This window comes from Lissotriton helveticus, chromosome 9 (assembly GCF_964261635.1).
Source record: "Lissotriton helveticus chromosome 9, aLisHel1.1, whole genome shotgun sequence".
Taxonomy (NCBI): Eukaryota; Metazoa; Chordata; class Amphibia; order Caudata; family Salamandridae; genus Lissotriton; species Lissotriton helveticus.
In genome coordinates, this window is record NC_136070.1 from 567,131,332 (window position 1) to 567,150,826 (window position 19,495).

A 19,495-nucleotide genomic window follows, 5' to 3' on the forward strand; every position below is an offset into this window, starting at 1 on the left:
AGAAATCTGATTACAGATCTCGGGTATGGACAAATGGCCAAAGTCATGATGAGCTAGGCTATTACCTTTAGGGGCTGAGGGTTGTAGTGAGGTATTAGTCCTTTGTTACTTAAAAGCAGTGACGACATCTGGATTGAATCAACTGGTGTTTGTGTGGACATGCTCCATAAATTGAAATCCCAAAGCTTATGTGCCCCTGCTCGGGCTACTAGAATTTCTTTGCACTGTTCACTTCTGATCTTGCAGAACACTTTGTGAATCAGAGGCATAGATGGGAATGTTTACAGGAATTTCCATGTCCAATTTATTGTGAAGGCGTCTCCTAGCGAATCCAGCCAATATCGATCTGCTTGCAAATTTGGGGTAACTGGAGTGATCTGTTGCAGATGTGCCATTGGGGAGTACCCCATCTGTAAAATAGCGGTATGATTCCATATCTCCTTTTCCAAGGGCCTGTGTATTGCATGCTTACACAGTCTGCTACATCGTTATGAATTCCTGAAAAGTGTTCTGCCAAGAGGTCCACAATGTGATTGACTGCCCATATCCATAATCTCTGAGTGAGCTGACTTAAGTAACAGAAGCCATCCCCACCACACTTGCAAATATAATACACAATTGTAGTACTGTCTGTAAGAATCATGACATGGGATGACATTGTACTGCAGGAAAGAAGTGCCAATCTCATAGCTCTGAAGTCCAGAATACTGAAGTGTAGCTGTGGATCTTTTGGACCAGAAACCATTTATTTACATGCATGTCCACAATGTGTGCTCCTCAGCCCAGTAAATAAGTGTCTATTAGAAAGACTTGAGGTCAACCCTTGTTTCTTGGCAAGCCTCTGAAGACATTTTTCTTCCTTACCAACATCTGCAGGGCTTGTTTCAACTGATGGGTTATGATTATGTCATTGTACCAGTCCACACTTACTTGCTGCCAATGAAGTTTCAACTATTCTTGGCTCACTCTGATGCAGGCGACAATGAGGCATAAGCGGGTTACAAGATGACAGTAGAAAGAGTTGCCTTGACTGATCCTTCTGCAGTGGTGGGCTTCGATATCATCATGAAAGATGCCTGCCAAACTTTCGCCCAGTATTCTGGATAAAAAATTCTGACAAGTGAGTCACTACCCATGAGCAGACATATGACACAAAAACAGTATGCAAGGATACCCTATGAACAGGATCCCAAACGACCTAAACTATCTCAGTATTAAGAGTAATGGTGGGAATGGTAGGAATAGGGAAAGATAATCCCAAGAACTTAATATCTCAAAACAAATAATTTTACCCGAAGGACACAATTACAGCTATCATTATGATGGTGAGGTCAGATACTAAGGATGACTGTAGCACTATGCAATGTCATCGGTGTTCTTCCACTCTTACTCAAAAAATATTTACTGAAGAGTGCTGGATCTGACATTAAAAGATTTGTATGGGGAGAAACGCAGCCCAGATTAAAATGAAGCTGTCTGTGGGAACACACTTACGTGGGATGTTTGCATCTTCCCAATCTGTCATATTATTACGCACACCACTTCTAGTTGTTTGCTTTTTACCAAACGTTCCTCACAAGCCAAGTCCATATGAGTATCTTTACAGAATGTTCATCTTCAGTGTCCTTAGGGAATGATACCAGAATACAGACCGTACATCTGCTCAGCAAATGGTGTGAATCCTGTGATTGAAGCATGATCACTGTTTGCGAACAAGGTCACACATTTCTCAAAATTGACCCACTTATACACGCTGCAGCCACACCCTGAGAAATGTGAGATTCCAGATTAACAATAGACCCATGACAGGTGAGTTATGGGATGCAAAGGGTATCTGATCCCCAGAACGACTGTAGTGCGTCATGGGAACAGTCCAGCCCGAACTGCCAAGCCATTCCTTCCCTGGACCCGAATCAAGCTTCCTAGGACCGGTTTCTGGCATTCCAGCTGTCTTCTGACTCCCATGAGGCACAGGGTCAGACTGATTTGCATATGGCCATGTCTGAACTGGGGTGGCAGAGTGGGCTAAAGAACGGTGATGGATTAAACCCAGATCTGTTAACTGGGTGTGAGTGTTTGATTGGTTCAGATGCTCCGTCCATCACCACCCCCTTTTGTACCACTTTGTTCGACATAAGTTGGCAGGGTAGCTCGGACGTGAGTCCCTGTCTCACTTTGCCACTGGATTCAAGCAAGCCAGGCTGAAGACGGCTGAAATGCCAGAAACCGGTCCTCGGAAGCTTGTTTCCGGTCCAGGGAAGGCATGGCTTGGCAGTTCGGGCTGGACTGTTCCCATGAGGCACAGGGTCAGACTGATTTGCATATGGCCATGTCTGAACTAGGGTGGCAGAGTGGGCTAAAGAACGGTGATGGATTAAACCCAGATCTGTTGACTGGGTGTGAGTGTTTGATTGGTTCAGATGCTCCGTCCATCACCACCCCCTTTTGTACCACTATGATTCTACAGTGGCAAAATATTCTTCACAAAGAGTATACTGATTCTAAATGGATGGGCAAACTAGAAACCCATTTTTTATTTTATTTTAATATTTTTATTAGATTTTCCAACAAAACATCTGGCATTTTATGTCTCACGAAGATGAGTCAGTACATATCATGACAATAGTTCCTCGACACCCTTTTCTTGACGCCCCTGTCATTGCAATTATATGACTATACTGTTCACAATCGTTAGTCTATCTTCATTTCTCCCCTTCGTTATAACATTCAATGATCGCATATATGGTCGTTCTCTGCCAACAATCAAAGCAAGCCTCTGTTGATTGACTGATAGTAGCATCAATATAGAAATAAGCCAGTCCCACTCCTTCCTCCCTACCCACCCCTTGCCACCGGTGTGTCCAGCTTACATACAGTGAAAAAGAGATAGTATTTTATATTACTCAAGGTTACTTGGCTCATCAACATCTGGGCTGCTCAACCCAGCCTTTTATCATTCCATTACTATAGCAGTGCCACCTGGGAATGTCAGGAGCTCCCCTCTAGTCCAGTGGTTCAGGGCGTCCCCATCAGTACATCTAGTGCCGAATCTCCATCTGAGTCTGCTTCGGGAACCTGTAGTAATACAACTAAGGCCTCCAACGCCCTTGCAGTCTCTAGCGCTCTATCATTATTAGATCTCTTAGCATGCTGAAACTGAACTGTGCTTTCACTTGTTGCCCATTTAATTAATTCTGCCTTCCACCGTGCAATGTTGGGCCCTTGCCTGGATTTCCAATGCGCTGGGAGATCCCTCTTAGCCAGCAACAATCCTAAGTCCAAGGACTTACTCGTGACTTTTGTTTTAGATGTATGTGGAAACCAGTGCAGTAAGCACATACCCATGTCCGGCTCTATTTGTCTTTCTGGAATCTCACAGAACAGGCCAACCACCTCCTCCCAATACGTTCCCAATTGCGGACAACTCCACATCATGTGGTGAAACTCCGCCCCTTCTAAATTACAACACGGACATTGAGCTGTATCCACTTTAAAATACCTATTGATCTTAGCCGGAGTTAAGTTCGCCCTATGTAATATATAGAAGGGAACCAGTTGGAACCTGGCATTGCGCATGCTCGTCCACGCTCTCTCGACTAGCTGGGCCCACGTTGTCTCAGGAATCTCCTCATCGAGGCCTGCCTCAAATTTCCGTTGCAATTGGCTCAAGGGTTTCATCCCCTCACTCACCATCCGTCTATATAGGCACGTAATAGCTTTGAAGGTCCCCGCAGCCATCACAACATACTGGCACGCCATAGATGTCTGCGGTTCCATTAGCCCCCCTCGCCAATGATGTTGAATTGCTGACACCAGGGCTGAATGCAATAAGAAATCTCCCCTGGGAAGGCCGCACCTATCCTGCAGGGTCCGGTAGGGTAAGAGAACACCGTCTTCAAATAAGTCTCCCAATACTTGTACCCCCATCCCCTCCCATGCGGCCAAAGCGATCCAATCCCCCCTATGTGGAAGAGGCAAACTAGAAACCCATGACAAGGTATTCAGGAAACTAAAGATGACATTTTTGTGCTTCACATTTTTACATTTATTGTATTGCTCACTACAATAATTAAATGGGGCTAGTTTACTGCCCACTGACGTTCTGAAGATGTTCTGAACCCATATTGCAACATACCACATATTTATGGCACTGGAATATGCTTCAACACTACTGGCAAGATGTGTGGTCAATATTCATGTGAATACATTCTATAAACAGTGCTGCGGCCACTCATCTAGCTTTAATTCGTGATGTCACTGATGATATAGGTTTAAACTCACATTCACAGAGATGGTTGGCAACTTCGCTGGCTGCTGCCAAAATGTGTATCTACAGGCACTGAAGACAAGACACATTGGCTACCAAAAATGAATGGCTTACTGAACTGGCTAGGATGGCAAACAATGAAGGCATCATTTATAAAGTGAACATTAAAATGTGCGCTAGTGTGGGGGTCTTTTTCTCAGAAACTTATATGTAGACTAACAAAAACTTTTGTCATTGACAGTTCTTGATTCTCCCTCTTCCCTGGGTAGTTGTACTGCCCTATATTTCCTTTTTGCTTATGCTCTAAGTGCCCCTATATCATATCTCTATATCAACTCAATATTAGAAATAAGTAAAATGCAGGCTTTAAAAAAGCAGAGGTTCTGTTTAAGAAAATTGAGTAAGTCATATTTGGCCTTACTAGAAACTAATCACACTCAGGTGGCGCTGTTGTAATACTAGAATTCCACTATTAACACTGACAGCAATGATTGTATTTTTGCATCATAATCTCATGTTATCTGTTGGAATCCGGTGCGATTATACTAGACTGATGTATTAAAGCAAATCCAGAATGCCTGTGCCTGGAGAAACATATGCGGGGTGTGAACTACTGTAACATCTTTCGCTTTTTCGATCTACCCTCGCTTTGTCTTCCTCCCTTCTCTCCTCTTCACTGATTTTACCCTCCCACCCTTCTCATTATGTGATTCATCTGACATCGAGTCCAATTTGTCAAAAATTGCTACAAAAAAGTAAAGATGTCTGGCACATTAATTTGTTTCTGCTTTCTAGAGATTGGAATTACCATTCCAAATATCAATCAAATCCTGGCTCCTTGAAACACCAAATCTGTGGTTGGAGAAAGATTTGATTTTTTTCTTGTTGATAGCTATACCCAGGTTTGAACGTGCTGCAATTGACTTTCTTGTGGTATACAGTGCTTCAGTGAGAGTATTTGCCCTAATCAGCCAATCGTGCTTCAGTAAGAGTATTTGCCCTTATCAGCCAATCGCTTAAATATTGGTGAACCACAACTGTTTCTTCTTAGAAGAGTCACTACTGGATCAATACGCTTTGTAAACAAGCATAAGGCTGATTTGAGGCTAAATGGAAGAGGCTTTAATTGGTAATGCAGACCTGCAATCATAAATTCAAGGAAGAAACTATGTTTTGTATCAACTGGAATATTGAAGGAGGCATCATCCACATCTATTGATGTTAAGAATTCTACTTTCCTGAAAAAAGGTAACATTTCTTGGAGCAGGATCATGAGAAAGCTCTGGCTCCTAATAACTTTGCTGAGGTACCTTGGGACTAAAACACTGGCTGCTATTTATCCAATTTTTTCAGTATAAGAAAGAATATTGAGTAAAAGCCTAGATTTATTTCCATGGATGACACTTCCATGGTTCCTTTCTGAAATAGATTCACTACTTCCAGACACAGCATCTTTAAAAGTTTGTGTTTCTCTTGTCATTGAAGAGAGTGGATGTAGGAAGGTGGCTACCTGACTATGGTTACCCCAGATTTTTTGCCTGTGTTTAGCTGGTTTTTTGACTTAGTTGACCTGGTTCCCTGCTAATCAGGGCCCCAGGCCATCTGCTCTCTCTGTAAAATGGATTCCATGTACCCTAGGTACATACCACAATTGGAAATGGACTCCTTGTCAGCCCCTGTATAATGCACTATAGGTGCCCAGGGCATAGGGGCCACCAAGGCCTACCAGGGGCTGCAGCATATCTTTTGCCACCCCTGGCTGGTTCTTAAATTGACACAACTGGCTGATCACTCAGCTGGGGTAAGGTGGTGTAATCACCCCTTACTTAGATATAGTATACCTATATCTAAACCTATATCTGGACACATATAAACCTGTGAGCCACTCCTATGGAAGGCCTCATCAATCCTGGAGGCAGAGTGCGTGGTTTAATGTGAGATGGAGCTCTAGCATGAGCTGAGCCTGTCTGCAGCTGTCGGGAACAACTCCCTAAGCTGTTTCAGGATAATGCCATACCATATACTCTTAAGTGCATTATAATCCTCGCGGTTATATAGCAACTCTGGTTTGGCTTTATCAAAACATGTCGTGTAAGGTGCCATACGATTTGGAATACTATCCCCTCGCCAGTTCTGGCGACGGGGATAGCATTCCACCCCTCTAGAGGGGTAAGACATGTTACTTTACTTTAATGCGGTTAATTTCTAAAAGGGCCTTAGATCCACAAAATGGATGCCTCTGCCACAGACAAGAGTCTGACCCCTTGAAGCTGACCGAAACTCAGCCAAATGGGGCCTGGACAAAGGGTTTCCTGTCGCAGGAGGGTGTTACCACCCTCCAGACAGGAGATAGTGGATTGTAGCAGGGAGGTCTGAAAGAAACCAGACACTGCCTGGGGCGCACAAGGCTGCCCCTTGCATAATCCGGCCAAACCGGTTCTGGGGCACTCCAGCCCTCGTGCCAGGGCGGCCTGGATCAAAGGAAAGGGGTGTATCCACCCCCTTCCTGGGTCCCACCCATAGGAGGGGACCTAGCAGGTAATCCAGCCCCCAAAATTAGTATAAGACTGGGAGCAGTGCCAATGCACTTCAGATTTCCTGAAAGAAACATAAGAAACGAAACTCTGGACCCTTGGACCTCCTACTCAACGTGGAAGCCCGAAGAATCTCCCTTGTGGTCAAGGAGTGACCACCCTGCACCAGCAGGCACCATCCAGCCCTCGACGCCTACTTTGTTGCAGTTCCCGCCGGAACTCGAGCGACAGAGATCGACGAGATCAAGCTTGCCTGCCTTCCAACAGCCCGATCCACAGTCCCTGCAGAGCTGAGACCCGTGGAGGCGACCGGAAGCGTGGGGCACGCCATCTTGAATTGACCACGAGACGCTGACCGTGCAGCCCACGAGTGACCCTCGAAGCTGTGCACCGGGGTTTGAGAAGCCCCAACCCTGAGCCACTCTTGCACCGAAGCTCACCCCTCTACACTCATCGAGTGCTGCGTGGGGCCCTTCTGCTACTTTTGGCTCAACGCGTTGGCCCGGTCACTTGCCAGCCGGCTAGTGGCCCCTGTGCCGACGAAAACTTGAAACCGACTTATGAATCTGGTTGCTCCAGATCTGCACCAGCTCCCCTGAAAAGGAGCCCCCACTCTGACCTTCCTGGTTCGAGTGAGAAGCAATCTCCCGGTTCCGCGTGGATTGCTTTTGCCAAGTGTTGTTTGCTCCAATCTTGAAGCCGACAGCGCCGACGGTGAGAGCCTGCGTGAGACAGATCGTGACCTGCTCCTGGACGTCGTAGATGCCCCAGAGCCCACGTGACAGCGGAGAGAAGCACCGTGACAGCGACCTGATTGCGCCCGACATTGCCTGGTTCCGTCCTGGTTCCACCCTGGTCACTGCTGAGTGACCCAGACTCTGTCCCCTCTGCTTTCAGGTACTTTTCGACTCGAGTCCACCCTTGGACTCCACCGGACACTTCTCTTTCACCCCGCCTGCAGCCCTTTCAGCTCCAAGCACCAAGAGCCTGCGTGACGAAACCCGACTCAACTTCGACCCTGTGCACCCGCTTCCTGTGGGTGAGGTAACTTTGCTCCGCCGGTGTTCCCACACTGGTGCACACCTCTAGGGTCTGTGTCTTAAGTTTTGTTCCTCTAGGTTCAGCGGAAGTGTCCTTAAACTCTAACTTTGTCATTTTTACGCACCATTGGTTAACATTGGTGCATGCGTGCGCTTTCCGCACTGCTCCCGAATCCCGTGGGCCTCTCCCGACTTCAGCACTGCTTGTCCTGACTGCTCCCAGCGATTCCCTAGGCCCTAGGCCTAACCACTGTTCGATTGGTATCTCTTATACCACTTGTTTAGTATATGGTTTGAGTGGCCACCCGCCCTCATCCATAATTGTGCAACTTGTATGTTTAAACAGTGCTTTTGATTTAACGCTTGTGCCCCTTTATTCATAAAGAATACTGGGGATTGTTTTTAGTAATAAACACATATATTTTTATAATATATACTTGTGTGGTGTCCTTTCATTTGATATTACAGGATTGTATGTGGTAAAACAGCTCGCTTAACACGACCTCTTAAGTTAAGCCTTTAGGCTGCTTAGTCCATGCTACCCCTAGGATAGCTTGTCTAACAAGGTTGACTTACAACCTGACACCATAAGGGATTGTTTGGTCTGATAATAGGTGGTTCCAGAATTGGAAACATCACCTATCAGGCCAACTTCTCACAGTGGATCCCTAAGAATTTGAGGTATGACCATGTTTGACAATGTTCAGCATCAACTTGTCCATTGTTATCTTCTGCCAATCGCATAGTATGTAAATCATCCTTCCTTCCGCCAGCAGAGCAAGAGGGAGGACATGGTCCTAGGGAAGTCAGTCTATACTTCTTTTGTTATCATACTTTGACGATTGCTTGCCTTTTCAGCATTGACCTTACTTGCTTGATTGTCCGTGATGCCTTTAATATGAGAACTGCTGTCCACAGTTCTCATACTAACTGTTTTAATGAAAAAAGGAACCTTGTTGAAAGGTCCTTTGGTTGCATCATTTAACCTTAAAAAGGTTGTCTGGCCTGCAGTGCACCCAGGGAGAGCCTTGTCCACCTTCACCCCCCCCCCCCAAATGACATTTACGGGTATATACATGCGTTTTGGTTGGACTTCTGGTGTGAGGGACAGAACCTTCAACCACCCATAACTCATTACACATCTGACAAAATGCACAAGAAGCATCTATTAAAGTTGCTGGGACTTGTGCTCCATCCTTATGGATGGCCTTTGCCTTCACCCTGTTTTCTACATGCAGCGTTTTGAGAACTGATGCTAAACAGAGTTCTTGAACTGCGCAGAGCAGCTGAGGATACAACCCACTCTGAAATTGATTCAGAATGCATGCTGGATCTGTAGTTGTAACCTCAATTTGTGAACTATCAACTGTGACTGTAGCACAGAATTCTGCATCCATCAGAAGACGTTCTTCCAACAAGTGATCCAAAATAGGAATATATTGTGCACTCCTAGGTGATTTCTACTAGCAATCAAAGAGAAAACATGTTTCCATAGTTGAAGTTGGGCGACTAAAAGGCTGGCAGGCTGTAGGAGAGTAGGGTCTGCAATCCTATGATCACCCAGATTTTTGCTTTTTGCTGCACTGGTTTACGACTTTCCCTGGCTGTGGGCCTGCTAATCAGACCCACAGCCTAGCTGTTCTCTCTATCCAAATTGTACTCAGGTACTGAATTGGCACTGGGCCCTCTCTAAGTCCCTGTACCCAGGGCTGAGGTGCATCCAGAAGTCTCCCAGGGGCTGAAGCATGTATTGTGCCACCCCTGGACTGACTAACTAAACTGACACAACTGGCTGCACGACAGCTGGGGCAAGGTGGTGTAATCACCCTTTGCTTTGGATATAGTATACCTATATCTAACCCTAAAATGGACACACAGATCTCCTATCAGTCACTCCTATGGCAGGCCTTAACAATCCTGAAGGCAGAGTGCTTGGAATCGTGTGAGATAGTGCTCTGGCATGAGCTGAGCCTGTCTGCGGCTTTCGGGATCCATCCCTTAGCCGTTTCCATGATATCGCATACCATATACTCTTAAGTGCATTATAATCCTCGCGGTTATATGCCAACTCTGGTATCGCTTTATCAAAACATGTCGAGTAAGGTGTCATACGCATTGGAATACTAACCCCTCGCCAATTCTGGCGACGGGGTTAGCATTCCACCCTTCTAGAGGGACACGACATGTATGTAACCTGTAACCCCGGTTAAAGTCAGACAGAGCCTTAGCATCCACAAAATGGATGCTGCCACCGAGACACAAGTCTGCCCTCCTGCTGCTGGGAGTCCTCCCAGAGCAGGAGGCAAGGACAAAGGGTTTCCTGCCAGGGGCGGTGCCAGCACCGTCCCAGACAGGGTTTTGTGTATTCCAGGTAGGCAGACCTACAGAGGAAGGTGACTGCAAGTGGCACCCCGGTGCTCACTGTGCATAGGCCGGCTGAAACCAGTTCCAGGGGCACTCCAGCCCCTGGCCTGGGGAAAGCCCGCCAAAGGAGAGGGGTGTAACCACCCCCCTCCTGGTCCCACCCATAGGGCAGGACTTAGTCGCGTGCCAGCCCCCTTTTCCCAGATAAAGGTAGGAACTGGCCCCCTTCCAAATTAGATCATCTTTGGAATCAAGACACGACTTTCTACGAAAGGACATCAAGATTTCTTCTTCAAGATTCTCCCTTGTGACTAAGGAGTAGTCACCCTGCATCCGCAGGCACCACCTTAAGAACACTGTGGTCTGCTGCAAGTCCTTCCTCCGGAATCCGACTGTCCAGCTCGACAAGACCCGGCTTCCCTGGCACCTCCGACCTCTACTCACCTCTACAGCCAAGCTGAGAACCGTGAGTGCGACGAGACCTCAAGGGACCGACTATTGCCAAGACTGCACGACTTCTTCACAGCAAGCCCGCCGGGTAATCTACTGGCGAGTGCTTTGGGGTCCGAGAAGCCCCGACCCTGAGCAGCTCCAGCACCGAAGATCAGCCCCCCAGCATCTCCACGATCGGCGTGGGGCCCTTCTGCTTTTTGCTGCTCACCGCGTTGTTTGGCTACTAGCCCGCTGGCTTGTGGCCTTCTGAACGACGCCCGACGACATCACTGCTGCTGGTCTGGTTGCTCCAGACTGGTTCTTGCTCCCTTCCAGAAGAGGAGCACCCCGGACCCTCCTGGTCCACTCAAGACGCCATTTTGAGTCCACCGCGTGGGCTTGAATTAGCCAAGGCTTTGTTGCCCAATCCTGGGTCCTTCGACGCCGACAGCTTCATCCATCGTGGGACAGCTCGCCCCTCCATCCTGGTCGCCGACAACGCCTCCTGGTCCGTGAGATCTGCAGAGCACAGCGTCGCCCACTCACCTAGTCGAGGTGACTACCCTCCGGTGCCCTCCTGGTGCCCCTGACTACTGGCTAGTAGTCACGAACTTGGTCCCCTCTGCTTTCAGGTGTCATCCATCTTCAAGATCCAGGCTTGGATCACTTCGAACTCTCTTCACTGGTCGCCTGCCAGCATCTTTCTTCCAGGCTCCTGGTTCGTCTACGAGGATTCCCGACGTCTTTTGAGACATATGCAGCTGCAGCCCCTGGGCTAGGTAACTTCGGCATTTCGGTGCCCCAGCATAGCCTCACTATCCAAGGGTCAGGATCCACTGTCGTTTTCTTCCTACCAGGTCGGGTTCGCCCGTGAACACTAACTTTACCTTTACTAGCTATCATAGACTTTGTCCCGCATCCCGCGTGAGAGTGCACACTCTGCACCCGAGTCCCCTGGGCCTCCTAGAAGTAATCTAACGATTCTATAGTCAAGTCCTAGCGATTCCAAAGCCTATTAGTACTGTACTTACCTGCTAGTAGTTTCGCATTCCACTTTTAGAGTATATGGTTTTCCGTGCCCCTCGGGCATTTGTATATACTGTGCTAACTTAAGTATTTTTATAAGAGTTTTGTTGTGTGCTTAGCTCCCTGTCTCATAAAGAGCCAGGGTAGTCTTGTTATAAATAAATACACTGTTTATTTTCATAACAACTTGTGTGGTGTCCTTTCACTGGGTGTTCAAGGGGTAATGTGATGGTAAAACAGCTGGCTTAACACGCCCTCTAGAGTCTTAGCTTTAGACTGCTCGTATCCATGCTACTAGGATAGCTGGTCTATAAGGTTGACTTACAACCAATCATCAATAAGGGTTGTTTGGACTGATACATAGTGATCACTAGAATAGTGAGCACTGCATATCAGGCCAACTTCTCACACAGGCCTTTCCTAGAACTTGGAACTTGCCTGTCATCCAACGGCGAGTCACTTGTTGTAACTTCTGAGCTTGCTTCATGTGGAATACTGAATTAGTTTCAATCAGTCTTTGATCTGCGTCTGTGGACAGTCCATCCACTGATGCATTGGCATCATTATTTTCATCAGTTAATCCTGGTGAGCTCATGCCATCATCATCAACATTCAACAAGTCTTCAACATGGAGGTTACCTTTACCCAAGCTGAAGACATCTCTATCTATGCTACTATGAACTACCATAGCCGAGGTGTGCCTTGCATGAGATGTAATCAGCTTCAACACAATTGTTCACAAGGAACTCATTTAACTCAGGATTTTAAAGTTTCGCAAGTCTATTTGTTGCAACGATTTAATCGTAGTTAGCAATTGATTCCGCCAAAATGTTCAAAATTCTCATTATTTTAAGTTTCATTTAATCTATGACTAGAGAGAAACATCTGACTGAAGCGATATATTATTATGAAGAGAAAACAGCCCAGTCATCGATACACACTAGAACACACTCTAGGACGCTATCATTTATTTAGAAACTTTAAAGGACATCCTTTAAACTCCAATACTCATCCCCTTCTTTTAAAACTGTCACTTTAAGCCCCATTCACTTGTTGGTTATGGTCACTTCACTAGGGTCACATAAGTTTCATGTTTTGTCTCTTCCTAAGTATGTGTATAGTGTCAATATACAGTGGATTTTGTGAGTGTATAGTTTTTCATTAATAATTTTTGTAATTGCAAATAAAGATCACCTACTTCAGCTGAAGTAAGTGTTGAAAATAATCTCTGTTAGGCTGTTTTCTCTTCTGTCAGATGTTTCTCTCCAGTCCTAGATTAAATGAAACTTAAAAGAATGAGTATTATTCATCATTTTGACTGTATCAATTGCTAACTACGATTAAATTGTTGCAACAAATAAGAAACTAGCAGAATGCTGGGCTCTACCAAAAACAGATCCTCGTAGTTCCCAGTCGCTTGTAACCCTTGGCTGGCTAAATATACCTGCAACGGATGAATGTGTAGTTGAGTACTGGAGACAAAAACAATGCAAGAGGCAATAATTCCCAAGCTTCATTATCACTGTGTCAGTGGATGTGACGTCTTGTAAAGGGGAAGCAATCTCTTGAACACCACCATGACTCTCTGGCAACCTGCCCCGAACTGGGGCCCCAGCTGGAAAAGGATACAGACGACGCCGGGTCTGCGAACGAGACATCCGGGCAGATAACAGTTTCTCCTCACGTTCCCGTAGGGGCTACAGCTTCCGACGGGCACCACATACAAATGGCGTGCGGATCTGTCATTGACGTCAGGCGCGTACAGGACTCACACATTTTAAAGCCCGAAGGCATCGGCACACGGTCTCTGGACGCTAAAGGCAACAATATGGCCAAAAACACAAACAGGCCGGAACCACTTCTCCTGGATCAGAGTTGCAGAGCGGAAAAGAAAACCGACGTCAGTGCCCCAGGACGGACTTATATGGCTCCTCTGACGTCATATCGGTGGACTACGTCAGGGCGGAGCCATGCAATGCCGTCCCCCGGTGCGCAAAGGTACTGCTGAAAAATCTCCGGATCCAGACTGGTGCCTGGAGGATATTCTAAGTTAAGGAATCTGCGGCCAGAGGTCTCTATCAGATGTTTTTAGAGTTTGATCTTCATAATAGGCGATATAAGAGACAGGAGTATTCCACTCCTGTTTACCCTGCAGGCTACCTAGGTGCATCGCCGTCATTGGTGTGGGACTCTAAGCCCTTGATTTCTTCGGCAAGAGTGCAGGTAGCACTGTTTGAAAGCACAGTGCATTCACCATGTCTTTTTTCCCTGCTCTTACATCAATTTTATCTGCATGTAGTTTCGTTTTTTTCCCCTTGGGCTTCACATAAATGGTAATATTCTACAGAAACTGAAATAGCACTCAAGTATCAGTCTAGCAACAAGTGTATCATAGTAAACACAGTTTATTAATGGCACAGTAGCTTTATTTTGCTAGAGTGAAGGGAATTGTTGTGAGCCTTGTACAGTTCTGATGTCCTATACACAGTTGTTAAAGCTCCATTACTTAAGGCACCAAAAGAAATACAAAAATAAACAATGCATCACTCAATATTTGTAAAGGACCAAGAGACAGGAAAACTGAGAAGGTGACGCAGAATTCCAGTACCTAAGTGCGAGGGGCAGTTCAAGAATTCGACAATAGTTTCACAACCCAATTAATCCAACTAACTAGCTCTCCCTTGATACTCACTAACCTTAAGCCTCTGAAGATAGCTTTTTTTTAATTATTTTATTTTATGGTTTTAAGAACAAGTTACAGAAAGTTCAGTCAATGCATCAAACCCCACCCACCCACCTCCCACCAGAAAATATCAAGTCTGTATAACTTCAAGCACACACCCACGTTCCGTCCAAGGAGATACATCGCCAGTTAGCCAACAACCCCGTAAATGGGGCAGGCGGCGTTACAAGAGCACAGTAGTTTAGCACGTCAGGGATCAGATCTGCAATTTCAATACTCGCTACCCCAGTGGACGCACCCGCATGAAGGCCTATTGTCTAGTTCGTATCATGTATCACACAGTCTCTCCCTGGGACCCCGGCACCTCCACAGGTTGTTCCCTGTCTGCTCTGGCAGTCAAGTAGGTTTTCGTACAGCCCCCAGAAGTTCTTCGGCCGGCTAGTGGGGGGCAGCAGCTTGCTGTAAATCTCAGATTGCGTGCAGCAGTACATCAGATCGCTCGCCCATCTCGTAAGGGTCGGTGTCGGACCCCTCATCCAGCAGCAGGCCACTACTCTACGCGCCATTAATAGCCCCATGTCGACCAGTCTCCGAATGGCTTTCGGCAAAGGCTTGGTGTGCCCTATGAGCGCCATTGTAGGATCAGGGGGGGATCGCAGTTTCGGTAATACCACTAAGTTCTGCGAAAATTTTAATCCAAAAGTCGGCAATGCCTGGGCAAGTCCATGCAAGATGGAGAAAATCAGCATGGGGGAATGACACCTCTCGCACTCCGCATCGGGACGGAGCCCATATCTAAAGAGTCTGGATGGCGTGTAGTATACACGATTAAGGAATTTAAAGTGAACAAGCCTATGTCGTCCATTCAAAGAGAGTCTTCTAGTGTTAGTGCAACAGTATGTCCAAGTGCTATCGTCTTGTGTCTTCTGTAGATCTACTTGCCAGGCCAGTCTCGCTGTAGTGTACGTATGCGCTCTATGGGATTGTGACAAGGCGTAAAGATGCGTAAGAAGCCTCCGAGGTGAAGTGGCCTTAATGACGTATGTGAGTTCTTTCACCTCTGGCGGTTCCGCCATGTCACTCCCTAACAGTCCCAGACAGGCGTGCCGCACACGGAAGAAATGGAATCTCGTCAGCAACGACAAGTCTTCCAGACCAGCCTGTGCCTGTTCCCAAGTTTTGACCACCCCGTCAGCAAACAAGTCTCCTGCTGTTTCAATCCCTAGTGTCCGCATAGCTTCCAAAACCCCCTTCTCACATAGAGGGGGCAGCCACCGCGTCCACCCAATGGGCATGCTAGGGGAGTACAGTAATGCACTATCCTGGCGCTGCAAGAGGTTGTGCCATGCATGTGTCGTGGCCGCTAGCGAGTCCAGAATCCCCGTGCGGTGGTCCACAGGCTCAAATCTCGTGTGTGGGAGGGAGAGTGGTTGGGCAAACAGTGTCTCCATTTTCACGTGTGGTATATCTTTATGTCCATGCACCCATGTGTGGAGATGTGCCGCCTGCGCTACCCTGTAGTATAATTCGAGGTCTGGAGCCCACAGCCCCCCCATACTGTATGGCAGTGTGAGGAGCGACCACTTCGCCCTCGGCTGTCCGCCCGCCCATGCCAGCCTAGTCAATTCCTGCTGTAGTCTATTAAAGAAAACTTTGGGGAGCACCATCGGAATGGTCGTGAATAGAAAGAGGAATCTGGGGAGCACCACCATTTTCATGATGGCAATCCGCCCGATGAGGGAGAGCGGGAGTTTGCACCTTGCGGTCACATCGTCCTCCAGCCTACTGAACGCTGTGCTGTAATTAGCACGAAAGAGGATCTCCGGATCAGTGTGTAAGTGAACCCCGAGGTACCTAACTGTGTCCGTAGTCCAAGTGAGCGGGTATTCCATAGTCACGGGGCATGTGACAGGTGTCAGGGGGAACGCTAGCGATTTGGTAGCCTCTGAAGAAGGCTAAGAGTTCCAAAGATGCACGGAAATTCTTAGAAGAGTTCCAATAGCATGGGAAAAATCTTTGAATTTCTGAAGTGACACTGCACAAGAAGTTCCAAGATGAGCCACAAGATGAAAACTTCTGAGAAGATTGTCTGAGCTTTAGAACTAGGAACATAGGTGAAGAGCATAAGTCAAGCAGTGGAAATCGGTGAAGCGCAGTGGTTTCCTCTCATCAACAAGGTGGAAGGGCAAGCTCTGGGCCATGCCGTGAGTTAGGCTTCCTTGAATCCTGCAGTAGATCCTTGAATCTCAGAATGCTCAAATCCTGCAGTAGATTCTCAAATCCCAGTTTCCTCGAATACCACTAAAGCCTACCCCCAAGATGGGACATACTGTTAAGGCATTTGTGGTGCCCTTATGGGGGCAGGATATGTTGTGCTGGTGATGGGGTTGTGGGGGCACAACTGAGCAACACATGTGGCTCAGAACATGGGTGGTCATGTTTTTCGGCAGTTTCAATCTGTAGGGTGTATGTGGAGTCTGGCGTGTTCCCTGAGGAATTTGATTAGATGTGGCCCCCTCACCCTCTGAACACTTATAGAGGGGTGCTTAGATACAAGGGAAGAAAGAATAACACTGTGAGAGTATCGGGCTGCATTTCTGAACAAGCATTGGGTTCTAAGCGTGGATCCACAAGGCACTAGCTATGACACCCCCGCCCACAAGTTTCCTAGGTGCTCCATCATAAGACTTCCTCTCCCAGGTCTATACTCTAGGCGCTTGTGAGGTTTTCCAGGGCTTCATAAGCAATCTCCTGGCTAGTAGCAGAGAGAGAGGCCTGTAAAGTGCTGCAACAGATTAGCAGTTTTGGACAGAGGTGATAACCCCGGTAAGCAGTGTTGTACCGCGGCCCAGTGGTGCAACCTGTCCACTCCGATAGTGCAGCCGAGACCCCAACCTCAACAGGACCCAATTGGAGAAGGGCATGACTAAAGTGTGTGTATTATTTCCACATTCTGTGGCACTCGAGATTGCTGCTGGGAAGGAACATTGCATGCATTTTGTGCGTGTTTAAATATGCCCGGTGTAATATTGAAAATTAAATAAACTTAAATGGTGTATTATATGAATTTTTGGGAGGATATTCCAAAATATAGGACCATTCCCTGTCCGTGAGTTCCTAGACAGGTTATTTTCCCATTTAACTTTCAGGGGAGTGAGAGATATCATGAGGTGCTCCCTCAGACCCCGATGGAGCCAATGTATTAAGTGGCTTCCATGTCCCATTATTTGCAGTACCCGGAGTAATTAATAAGAAATGGGTTCTGTATAATCCAACGCCCAATGTTTGCATACAGAACTGAGACCACTAGCATAGGTCAAGAACGAGTTAGGCAATCCAAGAGTTTGTACTAAGTCTGCATGGGTCATGAGGATGCCATCTGCAAACAGTGAACCGACCAACGTCCCCCGCCCTGGTCCCAGGGAGCTAGTCTGCAGGCAGTCAATCTGCCTGCGGGGTAGGAAGGTTACAGAGTGGAATGTTTGCGGCGTAAGGCCGTGTGTTGGAGTATCATAGTGCCATTTTCCAATAGGTCAGGGCTAGGCGTAGTAAGAGTGAACCCTTGAGTTATGCAGAGGACTCTGGACACAGCAGTCTATGTGACCTTCCCTGCTTAGGTGTGTGGTTGCGCATCATATTTCAAACAAGTAATGTCATGCCAGCCAGTATAACCATTGCAACTGCCAGGCTATGCAATAGGCTTTAAAATCAGGGGCCCCCAATCCTACCCTGGACGCAGGCAGCTACAATTTAGACAGGCTAACGCTACGCGCCCTTTGCCCCGTATGTGATCAATCAACATGGTGTTCACACGTGTAAATACCCAGGCCAGGACTACCATTGGGAGGTTCACTAAATGATACAGTAAGGGTGGTAACATCACCATTTTTGCCAAGCCCAGCCTGCCTCCAATCGATATAGGTAACGTGACCCAGAAGGACACCTGCGATATCAGTGAGTTAATTGTGCGTACAAGGTTACCTTCCAATCGATCTCGTGTTTCCAGGTATATCTGAATCCCTAAATAGAGGAAAGTGTTAGTCTCCGTTTTTAGTTAGAACTCACCAAATTTGAAAGTGGGCGCAGTGTAAGTACTAAACAAGCATTGGCATAGCAAATAGGTCTCGCTTTTGGGACCTCATAAGTATTTAGTTATGCAGCACAATAGCCTTGCTGCAACAAAATCAACTGTTGCATGGCTAAACAGAAGGTCCCAAAGGCGAGACCTATTGGCTATGCCAATGCTTGTTATATCTCTTCTGGCAACCCTCCATGATGCACTGAGGGGATCACTACTGGTAATCTTGCATCGGATGCCCACTAAAGTAATCTTGCCTAATGTGGTCACTATTGAAATAGAAGCTCCGGGGGATTTTCATTGAACAGCAGTAGCTTATATTACAGAAAAGGTTGGAGACTTCTGTTTCTTTGTAATGATCAGAGTGGTTCACCAGTAAGGAGAAAGCAGTCAAATGTACAAACAAGTACCAGCATGCTTTGCAATGTACAGCATGCCCTGCTCATAAAAGGGAATGGTAATTAGGGAAAAATTTCATATGGAACAGACAGCCTTTCCTGATGTTGCTCACTTGTTGTTTTCCTTAGATGAATCAATTTAGACCTCTGTACGTGGAATTCAGAATTTTAAAGCCAACTTGGCAACGCTTACTTGAGCAGTGTGAAAATACAGGGAATTTGCATAAGTCCTCTGTGCTAATTGATACTTTCCCATAAGTAGGCCATTCAAATGGTAGACAGGCAGAGATGCTTCAGTAACAGCACAGTGAGCGAGTGCCAACCAGCTGAGGGAGGAGTAGTGATAAAGAGCCCTTCTAGGAGACCGCTCGCACCACAACTGCAAATTTACAACAAAGAAATTGCTTTGTGCGTTCTTGGCTTGGCTGCCAGCCCTATATGCTGTGCTTTGCAAAACAGTCACTCCGGCTATACCTGGACAAATACTCATACCTCACCCAACCGAAAAGGACACACCATCATAGAAATACAGACAGGCACACAAAAAGACACATACATGCACAAACACTTACAAAAAGTATATAAAGGTTACCCAAATTCTGACAGCATACAGAAACACAAACATACCGCAGAGCCAGCCTACACCAAGACACACGCAACCCCATGCATATTA